Here is an 8,033-nt window from a genome sequence, read left to right on the forward strand (position 1 = left end):
TCAATCATCTGACTAAGAACAGAATATGATCCTCAATTTTTTTCTTTAAATGTTTTAAGGTGTTGCAATTAAGGAGATGGATCAGTTAGTGAAGTGCTTTCTTTTCAGATGCAAGGATGTATATTTGATCTGCAGAACTCAGTTGAAAAAAATTTCAGTAATGTCATTATGTTTGGTAATGCTATTGCTGGAACTGTGAAAAAGCAGAACCTGCACTCATGGACCACTGGCCTAATCTACTTTGCAAGTTCCAAAGCAATGAATAATAAAGGAAAGTGTATGACACCCAAGGATTGGAACCCAAAGTTTTACTCAGAACTCCGTATGCTGTGCACACAAGCAGCCATAGCCATAGATTGATATGCACACACACACACACACACACACACACACACACACACACACACACACACACACAGTGGTTGGTTCCCTAGAAACTTTGAGTTTTTATTAAGGAATCTGATAACACTTGACTAGCAAATGTTTAAATGAGAATCGTTTTTGTGTACAATCTTATGAAAGTACATGATTGTCTGACTCACAGTCACACAACTTTATCATCAAACAAAATGTGCTGTCTATCATGTGCAGAAAGTGTACCATGGGGTCAATATTATGGTAGAGATTTAATGATGTTTGATGTGAATAATATTTCAGAAGGAGTGTTTGGGGACACATTTAGAATTACTCAAGAACACTGCACCTGATTATATTCTTGCCCTCATCATTTAGCCACCATGTGAAAGAAAAAAAAATGAAGTTTAGTTGAACCCAAATGGCATCAATTGAAAAACAAAGCTAATATGTGTATGTTCCACGCGATCTCGCCAGCAAGAACATGCGGGGACACACGAATCCTTCTGTAGCCAAAATGTTTATTATTTATTAAAAAGAGGGCAAGGGGCGCCGACATGGCGTGGCTTATATACACCCTAGCACGGCGCATCTACACCTGATTGGTTGTTTACCCATGATCTCATTAGGCATGCCCCGGAGTGGGCAAAGACCTGGCACGAAGGCACTCTTGCACATGTGCACACAGTTAACCTCCTGAAAGGAAGTTGGCTGGCGTGGCGGAGGCCAGCGCCATCTTGTAATGGCAAAGCTATTCCGGCCTTCCACGTGGGGCACAGTGGAAGCCAGTGCCATCTTGTGGTGGCGAATGTTATTGTGGCCCTCTACATCTCCTCTACATTTAATATTTATTAAATTACATTTAATTTAATAAATATTAAAATTTATTTAATAACAATAAATTTTTGTCTAGGCTGGTCTAGGTCCCTGTAGTTACGTCCATCTGCTGTGGCTCCTGTCTTAGGTCGTTCCTCTATGTCACAGCCTTATCTGTCGAAGGGTAACCCTATCGCCACCGGGCCCCATGTCTTAGATTGGTCTGTGGATGAGGGAAGTTGTCTGTCTCTGGATACTGCAGTGCTGTGTGACAGTAACTGTTAATGACCTAGGGCGAACTCTAAAAAGAGGCCAGCCAGAAAATGAGTTAGTGGGAAATCATGATCACCCTATCTCGTGCAATGAGGAAACCTCAGCAATGTAGAAGGGCTGATCAAAGAATCATTGAGTCTCTCTCATCCCAGTGTAATGGATCCACAGATCCATGGGGTGCAAAAGCAGAGAACTCAGATACCAACTAATTTTTGAAGATAGATAACCAAATTTTAGGGGAGGCCCCTTGTTCAATGGCCACAAGTGCTTGAGTGATAATGACCTTGTCACATTTCTGTTGAGATCTGAGTTTGCAAACCAACCATAGCATGCACACTAATCCACAGCATAGGGCTGCACCAAACAGAGCCACCCCCACCCATTCTTTGAAGTACTAGGAATCCAAATCCAAAGAGGCAGTGTGAGGGCTAGAGGTAGTTTCCGAGGGATCCATCCGGGAGTCATTTCTAGGCATCAGAATTCTCCATGTTAGTCGTTCCAGTAACCAGAATGGGTTGTCTTCTTCCTGCGGGAAAACACAAACAGCTCCCCTGGATCTTATTAAAATAGGATCCAGGCCTTTCCATAGACCAGTCAAAACATCTTTCCATTTTACCATCTCTTTTGGTCTATCAGGCTCTGAATAGTGACGTTCGGCCGCAGTATGGCCTTGGGCATCAAGATTTAAAAAATTAAGGGTGAAGAGTGCCATGGAAACAGCTACTCTTGGTACTGAGGGTAGAGCCTCCTCGACTCCCCCTTTTTGTTTAATTAAATAGGATTTGAGAGTGCGATGGGCACGTTCTACAATGTCCTGTCCCTGAGGATTATACGGGAGACCAGTCAGATGAGTCACATCCATCTGGTGGCAGAATTGTTGAAATTTTTGAGAAGTATAAGCTGGTCCATTGTCTGTCTTAAGGAGTTTGGGTTTACCCCAAGCACTCCACGCCTCGAGGCAATGTTGAATTGCATGCGAGGCCTTTTCTCCTGTTAGAGGTGTAGCAAACATGATGCCAGAGCATGTATCAATAGAAACATGCAGATACTGAAGTCTTCCAAAAGAAGGGATATGAGGAACATCCATTTGCCAGACCTGTAGCAGTCAGATTCCTCGTGGATTAACTCCCACATGGGGTACAGGCAGGAATTGACAACAATTTTGACATTGGGTAACTATCTCCCTAGCTTCTTTTCTAGTCAAAGCAAATCGGTGGCGTAAAGTTTCAGCCGTCACATGAAATTGTCTGTGAAATGCTTTTGCTACATCTAATTGGGGGGACAAGGCAACTGTAATCACTCTTGTAGCTTGGTCCGCTAGGTCATTTCCGCAGGACATTGGACCAGGAAGGCCTGAGTGAGCTCTAATATGTGTTATAAATACAGGAGATCTCCTGCCGAGAAGGGTAGATTGAATTTGTTGAAAATTTTGAGCAAGTTTGCTGGAAGGCCTGATTAATCCAGCCACCTCAAGAACCTTAACCGTATTAACCACATAGGAGGAATCTGACACAATGTTAAGCGGGCCTGGGAAGGTCTCGAGGACCTCTAGCACCACTAAACATTCCACAACTTGAGGTGAGGTTTCATTATACTGCTTAGATACTACCTTATTATTGACCACATAAGCATCTACACCAGTTTTTAACCCATCTGTATACACTACAACCGCATAAACAAGTGGTTTTTCAGACATTATGTGTGGGAACACAATGGCTTGGCTTAAAGCAAATTGTAGGATCGGGTGTTTTGGATAATGATTATCAATCTGTCCAGCAAAGGAAGTAACTAACACTGCCCAAGCATTTGAAGTAGCAGCTAATGTTTGAACCTGAATGGCTGTATATGGTACTATCAAAATTTTGGGTTCTTTCCCAAAATGAGTAATAGCTGCCTTCAGCCCGCGGAGTGTAAGCTGAGCAACCGCATCGGGATACCAGTCAATAATCTTAGCAGGAGATGCATTGGGATGGATCCATAATAAAGGCCCATCCTGCCACAAGACAGCTGTTGGTAATTGTATAGTTTTGAAAACACACAAATCAAAAGGCTTGGTTTCATCAATGCGCTGCAATTGAGCATCCTGTAAGGCACTTTCTACAACTTGTAAGGCCTGATTTGCGGCTGGCGTCAATGCTCTCGGAGAGGAGATATGAGAGTCTCCTTCCAAAATATCAAGTAAAGGTTTTAACTCAGCAGAGGAAATCTTTAAAAATGGTCTCAGCCAATTTATATCTCCCAATAATTTTTGGAAATCATTTAAGGTATGTAAATGATCTCTGCGAATCTCTAATTTCTGAGGAACTATTTTTTCAGGATAAATGACCGATCCCAGAAATGAGCCAATTTCTGTAATTTGAACCTTTTCTGTAGCAACTTGTAGTCCCCATTGTCCCAATGTTTTGATTAAGATGGGATATGAGGTCTGTAAGGTTGTTAAATCTCTATCACACATTAGAATATCATCCATGTAATGAGCCAGAAGCAAAGATGGAAATTGCTTCCTTATAGGTTCAAGGGCTTGTTGCACATATAGTTGGCACATAGTGGGGCTATTGGCCATGCCTTGAGTGCCTTCCACTGAAATCTCTTATCAGGTTCAAGATGATTAATAGCTGGTATAGTAAATGCAAACCTCTGTCTGTCTTGTGGACACAAGGGGATGGAAAAGAAACAATCCTTAATGTCTATAATTATTATCTTCCATTGCTTAGGTAAGGCGGAGAGTAAGGGTAGGCCTCGTTGGATCGAGCCAAATAAACGCATCTGTGCATTAATGGCTCTCAAATCATGGAGAAGTCTCCATTTTCCTGATTTTTTTCTTTATCACAAAAATAGGAGTATTCCATGGTGAAATGGACAGTTCTAAATGACCAAGCTGTAATTGTTCATTAACCAATTTAGTGGCAGCTTCCAATTTTTCAGAGGATAGAGGCCATTGAGGAACCCATTTTGCTTTCTCCGTGAGTCAGGGTATGGGCATAGAACCCTCAATGGTGCCTAGGAAAAACCCAGGCCCTGTCTTCCTATATTACCTTCTTGTAGGACCGGTTCTAATTTTCCTTGTTCCTTTTTTCCTAATCCCTTCCCTTCCTCGTAGCCCATTCTCTTCATAATCTCGGCAGCTTGTCGAGAGTACTCATTGGTCAATGTCAGTCCTAGACCCTGTAAGACATCCCTCCCCCAAAGGTTAACAGGAAGAGGGAGGACATAAGGAATGAACCTTCCTGACTGGCTTTCTGGAGCATGCCAGATCAAGGAGCGTGAGCTGATAGTGGGGCTGCCCTCATACCCTAGTCCTTGTAAGGAATGGGATGATTGAGTGACAGGCCATGCCTTAGGCCACCAACTAGAGGAGATAATGCTCTTATCAGCCCCTGTATCTAGAATTCCCATAAAAGTTTTCCCTTCTATATTCAACTCTAAAGACAGTCTGGAATTAAGGTCCATCATTAAATAAGCAGAATCAGTCTCGGAAGAGGCAAACTTCTCGGTGCCTCTAGGGACCCCGGAAGAAGGAAAATGATCATGTAAGCTTGGAAGGATAATCAACTGAGCGATCCTGTCACCTGAGGAGATGGAAAAAATGCCTTGAGGGCAAGAGCAGAGAACTTGAAGTTCTCCCGTGTAATCTTGATCTATTATTCCAGGGTGAACAATAAGTCCCTTTAAGGTTAAGGAGGATCGACCCATAATAAGGCCGACACTTCCCACGGGTAGGGGGCCTTTGTAGTCAGTGGGGACAGGTTGCACACCCATCAGTGGCATTAATATGAATTGGGTGGTGGAACAGAGGTCCACTCCTGCTGAGCCTTTTGTAGCTCTGTGAACCGTGGTGTCCATCTGTTGTGAGCTGGAGTCCCATATGTTTTGGGGCCCTGAGACTTGGGGCCCAGATACCCGTTTTTGGAGTGTTTTCACCCACTTTTGCCTGGGGAGGCCCGGGCTGAATAAGCCTGCCTCTGATATCTTTAACTGAGCGACACTCACTAGCCTAATGATAGCCTTTCCCACACTTAGTACACAGTCCTGGTGCTCTCTTCTTTGTGAGGGCCTGACACTTCTTTTTCAGATGTCCTGGTTTGCCACAGTTATAGCAGACCCTGCTATCACCTGTACCTGAGCACTTTTGGCCCTGTAGGATAGCAGCCCCGAGGCCGGCATTAGTAAGCGGGCCTCCAAGTTCTCGGCAAACTCTCAGCCAGTCCTGTAATCCTTTGCTCTTCCTAGGTATAATAGCTGCTCTGCATTCCTGTGTGGCTTGCTCATGGACCAACTGTTCCACTAAAGGCATTGCCTGTTCAGGGTCTCCAAAGATCCTGCCTGCTGCCTCTGTCATCCTAGCCACGAAGTCTGAGAATGGCTCCTGGGGGCCTTGTATAATTCTTGTTAAGTGTTCCCCAGACTCTCCCTTCTTGGAAAGTGCCTTCTACGCCTTAACAGTGGCAGCAGAGATTTGAGCGTATGCTCCCCAGTTATAGTTTGTTTGATTATTGGCATACTGCCCTTGTCCTGTTAGCAGATCAAGTGTCCAATCTCTCTGATCGCCTTCAGCAATGGCATTGACTTTGGCCTGTGCCTGAGAGGCGTCATACCACAAGGCTTTCCATTCCATATATTGTCCCATATTAGGGAGCGCAGCCTTCACTGTTGTCTGCCAGTCTCCTGGAGTCATGGCCAGAGTGGCAAGCCTCTCGACTTGAGCAATAGTAAAATTGGCACTAACTCCATAGTTCCGTAACTATGCAAGTTACGACTCGGCAAGTTCCTTAATTTGAACATATTCTACTGGTGCGTGAACACAGCCTCCATCGGCGGCTTCAAACACCAGAAATGCCTGCTGTATCTTTTTCTGTTCCTCTTTAGTGAGGAAGGAATCTGAGTGAAATCTCTCCATATAAGATGGAGGGGTGCTGGGACTTATAGGCCGGGAAACCGCATGGTTTCCACCTCCCACTTCCTTCTGTTTACACAAGCTGTTAGCTCGTTGTTCATCTGGGTAGTATCCTTCTTCTTCATAGCGAGCTGCCTCATCTTCTAAATCCTCTTCCTCAGAGGAGCTAAGCTCGTCTGTCTCTGAGCTATCAAGCTCTGAAGACTTTAATTCCTTTACCGGATAAAGACTTCTCCTTTTCAAGACTTTTTTCTCCTTTCTCTGTTTCATCTCTCCTGGGGCGTTTTTTCCCCAATCTCTCGCCTCCACAGATCTGAAGTCTTTGGAAGGGACTGTCTGCTTATTTCTATCTTTTTTCCTTGAGCTCTTTAATTTTTTACCTCACTCTGTTTCTGACATGCCATCTTGTACCTCCCCTAGGACTCTCTGCCCTGCTATTACAGCTGGGCGGCTCCCATACGACCTCTGACGCTGTCTGGCAGTAGCCAAAAATTCAAAAACCAATAGAGAAAGCATGAAGGCTGCTAAAACGATAATAAAAACTTCTGCCACATCTAGCAGGGGAGTGAAGTGGAACAGATCAAGACTAAGCATGTCTCTCAGAGCCTACCTTTAAACACTACAGTTCTGGATTACTTCCGCGGATGGAAGACCCCCCTCTCGGCGCCTGGCGATGGCGTGGTATTTTTTCCCGGGTTCTCGGCACCACATGTCCCACGCGATCTCGCCAGCAAGAACACGCGGGGACACACGAATCCTTCTGTAGCCAAAATGTTTATTTTTTATTAAAAAGAGGGAAAGGGGCGCCGGCATGGTGCGGCTTATATACACCCTAGTGCGGCGCATCTACACCTGATTGGTTGTTTACCCATGATCTCATTAGGCATGCCCCGGAGTGGGCAAAGACCTGGCACGAAGGCACTCTTGCACATGCTCACACAGTTAACTTCCTGAAAGGAAGTTGGCTGGCGTGGCAGAGGCCAGCGCCATCTTGTAATGGCAAAGCTATTCCGGCCTTCCACGTGGGGCACAGTGGAAGCCAGCGCCATCTTGTGGTGGCGAATGTTATTGCGGCCCTCTACAAGTGTATAGTAGATTTATGCTTTAAATATGTAGTCCAGATTCAGTAATCAGTTTTGTCTTCCTATTTTAGGTAGGTCTAATTTAGTCTTGGACTAGAAAGGCTGTTTTTGATGTTTTAAGTCAAATAACAATTATACATAATAATGGGTTTCACTATGATGTTTTTGGGCATGTGTATAACAGTTTGATTGCACTCACTTTCCATTATACCCAGAAGTCCCTCCTAGTCTGAGCATCATATTCCTTATTAGTACTCCCCTTTAACAATTTGTCATGATGCAATTGATCTTTGTTTTTGTTTACAGAACCCAATGAGCTTAAACTAGAGTTGTTTACCACAGCGTGGCTGAGGGTTTTTTGGATTCTGTTGTTTTACAGGATCATAAAGCTTACCTATAACTACATTACTGGTGTATCTATAGGACCTCAGGGAACAGTTGGGTCCCATGAAACCCTCACCATCCTATGACAAGATGTTAGTGACCAGTCTTAAGCAGATCATGTATGTGTAATTGCTTCTGCAATGAATATAAGAGTAAAAGGACATGTCCTACTTGAAAATCAGTATTTTTGGTGGTTGCTTTCAGGGAAAGTTAACATAAATGTTTTATGG

The 8,033-nt window shown here is 44.1% G+C and overlaps 1 pseudogene; it reads right to left on the reverse strand.

Annotated features, from left to right (window-relative positions):
• Nucleotides 1–2,037: 2,037 nt before the first annotated feature.
• On the reverse strand, nucleotides 2,038–6,931 carry LOC148005011 (igE-binding protein pseudogene; annotated as a pseudogene).
• Nucleotides 6,932–8,033: the final 1,102 nt, after the last annotated feature.

This window comes from Rattus norvegicus, chromosome 6 (assembly GCF_021556685.1).
Source record: "Rattus norvegicus strain SHRSP/BbbUtx chromosome 6, alternate assembly SHRSP_T2T, whole genome shotgun sequence".
NCBI classification, from domain to species: domain Eukaryota; kingdom Metazoa; phylum Chordata; class Mammalia; order Rodentia; family Muridae; genus Rattus; species Rattus norvegicus.